The sequence below is a fragment of the Eulemur rufifrons genome, chromosome 19 (assembly GCF_041146395.1).
Source record: "Eulemur rufifrons isolate Redbay chromosome 19, OSU_ERuf_1, whole genome shotgun sequence".
Taxonomy (NCBI): domain Eukaryota; kingdom Metazoa; phylum Chordata; class Mammalia; order Primates; family Lemuridae; genus Eulemur; species Eulemur rufifrons.
Genome location: NC_091001.1, coordinates 41,624,648 through 41,635,956, shown reverse-complemented (window position 1 = coordinate 41,635,956; position 11,309 = coordinate 41,624,648).

The following is an 11,309-nucleotide window of genomic DNA, read 5'->3' as shown; positions in this document are numbered from 1 at the left end:
AAACTCATGAGGTGCACATGGATCTAAAGAAGGGACAGCCAGCCACCATAAAGCCCCTGACCACTCACTCAGTCTTTTTCTCATCCCAACCATTCTTTAACGGACTTACACAAGTGCAGACAACCCTGGTTCTCCCACTAGCTACTAAACCATTGCGTGGATGCCCCCAGAATAGTGTGTAGTTGACCCCAGGGAATGCTAGAGTTGCCAGCCGCCTACCCCCAGAGCACCTCCCACCACCCCTCCCACTGCAGGGTATTTCCTGTTACCACCCTTGGTCAGCTGAGCCTGGAGACCTGTCATTTTGAATTATTATTCTCATTACATGTAGGAGCGTGCATGTAAATGTGGTATTTAGCACTTTCATGATGCTTTTTTCATCTCTCTCATTTTAAGGTTATTCTTATGCACCGTTTCTTCTAAACACCCAGGAAGAGATTATGTCTCAACATGAAGAGGCATTAAGGAAGTCATTTGAATTCTGTCTTCTTAAGCTGTGGGGGCATGTGTCCTTCAGATGTGGCCATGCTTTCTGTTTTGCTTCCCTATAACATTGAGATGGTCTATCTGATTTTGCTTAGTTCAACAGAAAATGTCATGCTCAGTCCCAACACTAGAAAGGTACAGGAACTTGGAATCTTAGGTGGGTCTGCAGGAACTTTCAGATTTAATCACCCAACAGGAAATCATTTATTCAGGACCTCTGAGCTTCCAGCACTGAAGGAGAGAGGACAGTCAATCCCAGGAAGAAAGAATAAAGAAACAATTGCTTAGGAACAGGAAGAGCTCATGGTCTCTTGAAAATGTATTTTTACAGAGGATTCTAACTGGCTTTATGGAAGGACCCTTCAGAAAAAAAAAATTCAAGCTAAACCCAGGGTATTTCAGTCTTTTTTGCTGCTTTTCCAGGAAAGAAAAATACTTCCTCTTGGAAACCCAAGTGGAAGGACTTAGCTTTTATTGCAACGTGAGAGCTATCTTATTTTCCAAGCTTGGAACTAAATATCTGTGTTGAGAAGGCACTTCAATGAAAAGAGTCTATGTAAATACATGTGCCACTTGCTTAGGAACACAGAGCTACTTTCTGGTTGCCCCTGAGGCCAAATCTTCAAAGTAATTTTTTTTTAATTAAGGGAAGAGCAAGAAGTGACAATGGACTTCTTATATGGATGGACAATGTGCTTCATTTATAAACAGCATGTTGAACCAACCCAACTCCATGCCCGACTTTATAGGTGCAGAAAAGTACTATGTTGGGCTGGGTGCGGTGGCTCATGCCTGTAATCCTAGCACTCTGGGAGGCCGAGGGGGGCGGATTGTTTGAGCTCAGGAGTTCAAGACCAGCCTGAGCAAGAGTGAGACCCCGTCTCTACTAAAAATAGAAAGAAATGATCTGGACAGCTAAAAATATATAGAAAAAATTAGCCGGGCATGGTGGCACATGCCTGTAGTCCCAGCTACTTGGGAGGCTGAGGCAGTAGAATTGCTTGAGCCCAGGAGTTTGAGGTTGCTGTGAGCTAGGCTGACGCCATGGCACTCTAGCCCGGGCAACAGAGTGAGACTCTGTCTCAAAAAAACAAACAAATAAACAAACAAACAAACAAAAAAAGAAAAGTACTATGTTTAGAAGGGATTGTTGAGGCATAACTGGGATGTGCTCAAGGAGTGTCCATCGGTTGCCCATGACTCATTTGTTAATATGCCTGTGGCTCCTGCACCTGAAAACATTATGAAGATGTCAGACCGAGACAGCACAATGGTCACGATACCAAGCATGATATCTGTGTGGCATCCCTCTTCTCCCTTCCTGGAGAGCAAAACAGTAACGAATAGCAAGGGGTTGTCTACAAGCTGGAGCAACAGGCCTGCCAGGCACACTGGAAACTGATGACCAGAGCATCCCTCATGGACCACTGGTGGCTTTGATCAGGACATATTCCTCTACCCACCCTCTCTCCACTGAGTACTTTGTAATTCCCAAAGCCTTGCTCAGGTTTGTAAGGCACAGTGAACCATTTCTTCCAGTTCAACAAGTTTTCTGGAGAAGGTAGAAACAAATGTCTTTGGTCTTGTAGTTCTCTCACTATATAATTCTGATTGCTTTTCCAGGAATGCTTTTGATTTTTTTTTTTTTTTTTTTTTTTTGAGACAGAGTCTCACTCTGTTGCCTGGGCTAGAGTGCTGTGACATCAGCCTAGCTCACAGCAATCTCAAATTCCTGGGCTTAAGCAATCCTTCTGCGTCAGCCTCCCGAGTAGCTGGGACTATAGGCATGTGCCACCATGCCTGGCTAATTTTTTCTCCATATATTTTGAGTTGTCCATCTAATTTCTTTCTATTTTTTTAGTAGAGATGGGGTCTCGCTCTTCCTCAGGCTGGTCTCGAACTCCTGAGCTCAAACAATCCGCCCCCCTCGGCCTCCCAGAGTGCTAGGTGACAGGCGTGAGCCACCATGCCCGGCCTGGATCTTTACCTTAACCTTGAACAATAGCATCACAGGTCCTTGGGGCCCTCCTACCAGCCCAGAAATGAGATGTATTAACAAACACCCTGATGTGCTGAGAGATGAAGGTGGCCCTGCCCCATTGCGGCCGCCCATTTGGTGCTGGGAGAATTGAGAACTGCTCTATGCACCTTCGTTAGGCATGATCTCCTGCTCTAAGCTGTGTTCTCACCCTTGTTTTGTCACTAACATGTCTCTGCATCTGCCTGCTCACTGTGGGCTGACAGGCCTTTCCAGTGGCATCACACCTTCCTCATACTCCTCTTGCTGTCCCCTCTTTCCCCTCCCTCCACACACACACACACACACACACACACGCATGCACATACATGCACATACACACTCATACACACACACGCACACACAAGGCAACACCCCAGCCCATTACCTCATAGATTGCTATGTACCAACAGGCCTTAAATTAAAATAATAATAGCAATGACAATCACAAATTTAAAATGCTTCTGCCACTCGGATTATGTTTTCTTGAGAAAAATCTAACTTTTCAGAGCAAAAATATAAGACAGCAACATGATGGCCCTTTTTAAACTGTCACTTTGTGCAGAGTTGCCCTTTCATATGATCTGTGAAAATACATACTTTCTGAATTTGGATTGTGAGTAATGATTACCAGCCAGGAAGGGCTCAGAAAGTTTGAGCATTTCTCTTCCCTCCCTGCAGACAAATCTTGTCCTTGCTGAGAGAGACTGTGACCTGGAGGGGAGTTCTTTCTCTCAGCGCATCCTCTGGGCTGCTTTCCTCACTTTTTGCATTTGAGTTTCTCAGAGTTGAGAACCTCAGGAAGGCTCCTCGCCTCATGCTGGGAATTTTCCCAGGAATGTCCCATTCTGAACAAAGATCAAACCTAAGAGACCTTGGCCTCTCTGTTCCATCCATAGACTCACAAAGCTTGTCTGTCCTTTTATTCTGTTAGCCAAGACTGTTAGAGGTGTTGGTCTTAGTTCTTTCAAAGCTTCCGGAGAAAATAAGACTCTGTTATAAAACCATCAGTTAAGATGTGTGGGTTAATATAACACTGGCAAGACTGAGCCAGGAGGGCAGGGAAGAGATTTACCATCTGGCAAAATACTAACAAAGTCCTTTGGCTTTGAATTAACAAAAAAGACATCTCATTTGACCTATTATAGCTACAGTTAAATGCACACACGTTTCTGTTCTCCCATTCTTTGTTTTGCACATGCTCATAAATCTAAAAGTAACCACATATAGCATTAAAAGAAATCTAAATTTTGGTAAGTATTATAATGAACAGGAAAAAAATCATTCTCTCTCTCTCTCTCTCTCCATATATATATATATATATATATATATATTTTTTTTTTTTTTTTTTTTTGAGACAGAGTGTCGCTTTGTTGCCCTGGCTAGAGTGAGTGCGGTGGCGTCAGCCTAGCTCACAGCAACCTCAAACTCCTGGGCTTAAGCAATCCTACTGCCTCAGCCTCCTGCGTAGCTGGGACTACAGGCACGCGCCTATGCCCGGCTAATTTTTTTATATATATATTTTTAGTTGGCCAGATAATTTCCTTCTATTTTTAGTAGAGACAGGGTCTCGCTCTTGCTCAGGCTGGTCTCGAACTCCTGACCTCGAGCGATCCTCCTGCCTCGGCCTCCCAGAGAGCTAGGATTACAGGCGTGAGCCACCGTGCCCGGCCTCTATATATTTTTTAAACTTGGATTTTCCTTGCAAGGTCCTTAAATTTCATCTGACTCCAGCCTTTCTTGTTTACTCGGCAGCAGAGAAACAATCGTTACCAGTTGATCCCCGTACACTGGTTTCTCTCCCTAAATAAGCCTGAGCGTAAGTTCCACATGTGTGTTTTACACTCACCTGTCTTCAGTTAGCTCTTGTCCTTAGAAGTAGTGAGCCCACAGTGCTTTATATAGAGTCCCTGTCTTGCTTCCTCTTTTTAAAAGTGTTGACCTCATTTTACTATGAAGAGATTTATGGCAAATCTCATAAATTATAGTAATAATCATAATAATTACAAATACTTTGAACTTATATAGGGCCTTTTATTCAAGAATGTCCTGGCATTTTGAAAACATTAACCAATTATTTTCTTACCACACCTTAGAGGGCAGAGCCTAGATGTAGGTTCACTTTTACATTTTCAGGTCCAACACTTGTTTTCGTTCACACCAGCTGGGAATGCAGGTTAGGTAAGAAAGAAATCAAGGAAGGAAAGAATGGAGACAGGGATAGGAGAAAGAGAAAGAAAAGAAACAAGGGACCGGGAGCCATGGCGCGTATCTGTCATCCTAGCATTCTGGGAGGCTGAGGCGGGAGGTTCGCTTGAGGGTGGGAGTTCGACAGCAGCCTGAACAACAAAGTAACACCCTGTCTCTACCAAAAATAGAAAGATGAGCCAGGCATGGTGGGGCATGCCTGTAGTCCCAGGTACTCAAGAGGCTGAGGCAGGAGGATTGCTTGAGCCCAGGAGTTGGAGGTTGCAGTGAGCTATGATGCCACCTACTGCACTCTAGCCAGAGTAAGAGTGAGAGCTTATCTCAAAAAAAAAAAAAAAAAAAAAAAAAAAGAAAAGAAAAGAAAGAAAGAGAAAAGAAACAGAAGAAAGGAAGGAATTAATTGAATTTGGAATGTTAGAAACCCCTTATTCTTGGTCTGTATTTCAGGTAAACAGAGCTTCTAGACCAGGGGTTGGCAGCTTTTTCTTACAAGGACAGATAAACTTTTGGGTGATGTGGTCTTTGTTATAATTATTCACCTCTGTGACTGTAGCACTAAAGCAGTCATAGATGATATGTCAATAAATGGCCATGGCTGTGTTCCTATAAAACTTTATTTATAAAACAGGTTGCCAGCCCCTGTTCCAAACTACTGACAGATACCAAATCCACATATCCTCAGTTCAGCAATTTGGAGAGAGATGATCAGATGAATGATGCTATTTTACAGACATCCAGTACCTACAGTGTGTTCCTAAATGTCTACATCAATAAATATTTTGAGACAATTCATAGGAAGTTTTCAGGAAAGATTTTTTGTCCCAATTGTGGAAGGGATGAGCTTCATGACTGAAAGATGGAGTCCCTCCATCACCATGCCCTGTGTTCCAGCTCAATTGAGTGGCTTGATTTCCCCAAACACAGCACCATCCTTTGCACTATGTCTTCCTGCAGGCTCTTCCCTTTTGATCGAACCCTTCAGGGACAGGGGCTTTGTCTCATTTGCTTATACGACCCCAGAACCCAACACATGGCCTGCCACATATTAGACACTCAATAAAACACATGGAATAAGTGGCTCGATTATTGGCTATCTGGTTTGTAGTCTGTCTCCTCTGCATCCCTGCCTTCTCTCCCTCACCCCTCCATAATGAGACTATAAGCTCCAAGAGAGCAGTGACTTTGGCCACTACATTTATGACTAAGTCTTCAGTGCCCAGATAAGAATCTGGCACCTTGTAGGTGGTCAGTAAATATTTGATGAGTCAGTCAATGAATGAAGAATTCCTATAACCTCATCCAGCAAGGTTCGGATTAGGTCCCTAACACTGGGTCCCAGATTAGGCTCATGTTCCTGGTGTTCCACGCGACCCTGTGGCTATTTCTATCATAGCACCTATGGCACTTTGGTTTGTTATTGTTGTCTTGAAAGCTTGTCTTGACTGGGGCTTTTTTCCTGTATCCCATAAATGGCACATAAGGGGGATTTAATACATGTTTATGAAAGAATAAATGAATGGATTAAAGGGTATTTATGATCTTTGGGGAAGTCACTGACACCACCACCCAGCTCACACTTTCGGGATTAGGATCTTGTTGTTCTCTGCCTGTGGCTGAGATGGTGAAGCCACAAGGCAGGGCACTGTGAGCAAGGGTGCAGACTGGGACACCCAGGGAGTTCCCCAACTTTAATTTGGGAGGGGAGTATGAGAATGCCAAGCTCCTCTCTGTTGTTGGTAGAATTGGGGTTAAAAAGTAGAGGCCTAATATACCCCAATAAAAACCATATCCTGCCCCCTAAATGGAATTCTTTCTCTTTATTTCGTCCACCAAGCTTTAGCACACACCAATAATTAAAATGTACTACAGTGTGGGGAAATTTGGGGATGCCCTGGCCCCATCTACAAAAGTGCCCCATCATCAGTGTTGGGGCCACGTTAGCATCCTGGAACTTTCTTTCTGATCAGCAGCCAGCATGTTGCCTGGCAACAGCTCCACAGAAACAGTGCCTGCCTGTGTCCTCAGGTTTGCTCAGTCCTCAGCCAGCCCCTATATGGACAACCTTCCTTTTAAAGACCTGCTGTACACTCAGATATTTCCATCCCAGAAAAAGGGAAGATCCCAGACAATCAGTGGGGAAGTGGAGGAGGAATTAAAAAGAAAGCTTGCTGCACCTTCGCTGGGGGAGATGAAATAGAAACCGCACAAGATGTTCCTGGCCGCGACCTCAGGGCCAGGAGAACAGTGACTGCCCCCACCCCAAGCCTGTCTTACTTCCCAAACATAGGATCCTCTACTCAGTTTGAGTTTGTGTATCGAATTCACTCTTCTAACTCTCACCTTAAGTCTGGGTTCTGCATGGTACCTGTTCAAAGGAACATAAATTAGTCACCAAAAGCCCCCAAAACAAACACAGAGCTTTACAGAAAATTACTTTTAGGGGTACCAAAAAGAGAACCATTCCACACATCACAAAACCAAACTTCCTAAAAATCCTCTTTGTTCATCCCTTCAAAGTTTCAGAAAGTGCCTGCTCCTACTATTTCTCCTCTGAAATGTCTCCTAAACAGCACCCTCCTCCTCACTCTTCTCTCCTCCTGGCACCTATTGGCATTTTCTATTACTCCAATGATGCAATAAATATCACAAGAAAAAATTCTGCTACATACAGGTTGAAATCACTTATTAAGCATATCAGGATCTTTTGCAAATGCCATATCTTCGACTCCACATTTAATCGTCTGAGTTGGAAGGACTGGGCTAGACTGATGTCAAAACTTCTTTTCCCGGCAGTGCTGCACCTGGAGGCATTTGGCTCTTAAGTTCTGGGCAGTCCCTTTTAGGCGGGTGCTTCCTGGACTCCTGCTTCTTCAGTCTCCTGCCCCACCTTCCAACCACCCCCAGTCCTGAGGGGAGCTACCGTCTTTGGTTGCCATCCAGGTTTCTGAGAAATGGCTTCTCATGGACCCTGCCTCTCTGTGATGACTTCCAACTCCTCACCTGCTGCACCTGGGTCCCCCAACCCTAAAAATCCTAGTAGCCTAAGGGGCCTTTCTCCATACAGCCTTCTGGATACTCTGCATAAAATTGTCAGCCAGATTTATGTTTTTAAAAGGGTCCTCAGGAAAATTTGGATTTTGAGATGAGAAGGTCTACCATTTTTCCTCCTTTGCTGGCAAAGTAATAAAATATCTCTTTCCTTCCTCCTCCTGCTACTCAAAAGAAAAAAAGAAAAAAAAAAGAAAAAGAAAAAGTGTCCTCTGTCTGTTAACTGGACTGGGGGTGAGCCAGAGAGGCCTTTAGGAGACTTTATGGAGATCAGACAAGAGATGACAGTTGGACTAGGGCAATGGTTAAGAGAGAGTAGAACTCACCAGATGTCGGCACCATGCTTCTGGACTTCTCAGCCTCCAGAACTGTGAGCCAAATAAACTTCCATTGTGTATAAATTAAAAAGAAAAAAGAGATACAGAGTAGACATATTGTAGATCTATTTTAGAAGTAGAGTTGACTGGACTTAGTGTGGGACTAGAAGCCAAGGATGAGGGAAAAGGAAAAGGTATAAACGCCTGGGAGGATGGTGAGGAGTCTGAAACACTGAAGACAGAGCAGATTTACGAAAGAAGATTAAGAATTAAGTTTTAGACATTGGAATTTTGCAGCATGATTCTTCCTAAGAATTATCACCCATCTTTAATCCTCTCGCAATACAGGCAAGTGGCATGAGAGCAGCCTTGTCTTATCATGACCCTGCCTCCGTAGCCACAGTCTCTTGGACCATGGATGGGAAAATGACCTGAGCTGGGCTAAGAGACAGCACGGAACCAAGAGAGGGCTGTGACTGTCTCTTTACAAATTGCTGAAATGACCACATGTGGATTTGGTATCTGTTGGTAGTCTACACCAAGGGCCAGCAACCTGTAGCCCAAGGACCCACCACCTGTTTTGTAAATAAAGTTTTATTGGAACATGGCCATGTCCATTCATTTACTTATTGTCTGTGACTGCTTTTGTGCTCCAATCGCACATGTCAGTAGTTGCGATAGAGAGACCCACATGGCCCTCAAGCCTATCTGTGCCTTTAAGAAAAATTTGTCAATCCCAGGTCTAGAATCTCCACTTGGTCTGAGGAGTTTTAAAAAGGCAGCCAGAGGCCAGGTGCCATGGCTCACACCTGTAGCCCCAGCTATTCAGGAGGCTGAGGCAGGAGGATCGCTTGAGGCCAGGAGTTTGAGGTTGCTGTGAGCTAAGCTGATGCCACAGCACTCTAGCCTGGGCAACAGAGCGAGACTCTGTCTAAAAAAAAAAAAAAAAAAAAAAAAAAAAGGCAGCTAGAGAGCAAAATGAAGTAGCTGCACACCAGGAAGAAGGAACAAGTGTTGAATCTGAAACCAATGTTTCAAAGGGCTTTGAGGCTCAACCATATTCCTGCCCTCAAGTTCAATTGAGACACCCCAGTTTTCTTATATTAAATTCTTCTTTTTATTTAAACTAGTTTGAGTTGGGATAATGTTATTTGCAACCAAAAGGCACAATTATTTAACTTATTCACTCATTCATCTATCCCTCATTCATTCATTCAAAAGTTTCATGGACAGCTTACTGTATTAGGCATGATGCTGGGGACAGGTGATACAGTGGCATATGGGACAGCCATGGCCCCTGGCCTCATGAGGCTTATATTCTAATATAATGAGTTAGGTTTCAGGGGCCTGTGAGACAGCCAAGTAAAGATGTCACAATAGCAGTTGCAGCTCTGAAATGAGGTCTGGGTTGAAGCGTATAAAGTTGGGAGTCGTTGCTCTATTGTGAGATTTAAAGACAGGGAAATAGAAGGCATTGTCAAGGGAAAAGGTGTCAAGTGAGAACTGAAGTGTGCCCATGACCAATCCCTGAGGAGCTCCAACATTTAGGTGTCGGGAAGAGAAAAAAGAGCCAGTAAAGGAGACTGAATAAAAGAAGTTCTGGAGGAGGAGAAAACCCAGTAGAATATATAGTGGAAGCCATGCTAAGAGATAGTCACAAGGAGGAAGTGGTATGCTTGTCAAATGCTGTCAAGAAGAGATAATTAGCCTGAAAAGAGACCATTGTATTTATCTAGGTAGAAGTCACTCTGGTGCCACGCAAGAACAATTCTGGTACAGGTGTGTCAGGATTTGTTTTGTTGCAAGTAACTAAAAACTTGACTCAAACTGACTTAAGCAATAAAGAAGATTTATTAACTCGCGTAACAGGAAGCTCAGGGGTAGGGTGAGTTTCAAGGATGGTTTGATTCAGCAGTTCAACAATGTCATCAGGCATTTGGGATCCTTTTGTCTCTACACTTTGCTTTCTTTGATTTTTGTTTGTTTGTTTGTTTGATTTTGGGGTTTTTTTGAGACAGGGTCTTGCTCTGCTGCCCAGGCTGGAGTACAGTGGCCTCATCATAGCTCACTGCAACCCTGAACTTCTGCACTCAAGGGATCCTCCTGCCTCAGCCTCCCAAGTAGCTGGGACTACAGGCGGGTGCCACCACATCCAGCCCTGCACTCTGCTTTCTTGAGTGGCAGCTTCATCTTATGGCTCCACCCATCCCCAGCCTACCACCAGAGATGGCTGCCAACAACTCCCAGCGTTCATAAACCTCATTCAAATTTGAGGGAGAGAGTGGCGATCACTTCAGCAACTCTCAGAAAAGTGAGAAAGCTTCTTTCCTCAAAACAACCAGCAAACATTGCTTCATGTCTTATGGGCTCCAATTGAGTCATGTATCTATTCCTTACTGGTTATAAAGAACTGATATGACTGTAACTAGGGTTAGCAAAGTCCTGTGTTTAGAGCCGAGACAAGCCCAGAGTCCAAGATGGAGTCAGATCCTTCCAAAGCACCTACACTGTTTCAGGTGTCGAAAACCTAATGAAAATTAGGTTAGTTGCAAAAGGAAGAGGAATGGATGCCAAAGAGGCAACAACAATGAACACAACAGAGGCACAGGAGCCAGATGGCAGAAGATTAAATAGCAAATGGGGGTGAGGTAGTGGGAGACAACTCTTTTAAGAAGTGTGGGTGTGAAGATGGGTAGAGAGATAAGCCGCTAACTGGATGGAGATGTAGAGGAAAAGGAAGAGGTTTTATTATTTATGTTTACAGGAGGAGCTGCTAGAGCATCTATGAACAGTAACAGGGAGGGTGGTGGTGTCCAGCAGAGGAAGAGGTTGAAAATGCATCGAGGGAAGAAAAAATGGAGCAAAGTCCCCATGGAAGATGAGATGGGGGGAGGGGTTGTTCCTGAGTGTGTGCAAGGGCTTGGCTTTTACTGGGAAAGGAGGAAGAGTGACTGGGAAATCTGAGGGATCTGGGTGACTTTGGGCAAGGTCATCTTTATGAGCCTTTCCTTGGCTTTTAAAATGGGGGGAAAATGTGGGGATTAAGGCAGATAATGTTTATAAATGACTCAATGATATGTTTTAGCTTTCTTCAGACCTTCTCTCTTTCCCTTCCAACCCCAATCAACTCTACCAACTCATTTTAACCAGTGATAAACATCTAGTTAGTGTTGAATTGTCTTTTGGGGCCGTGGGACCTAGTAACACGAAAGGAAAGGGAAAGGGCAGAGGGG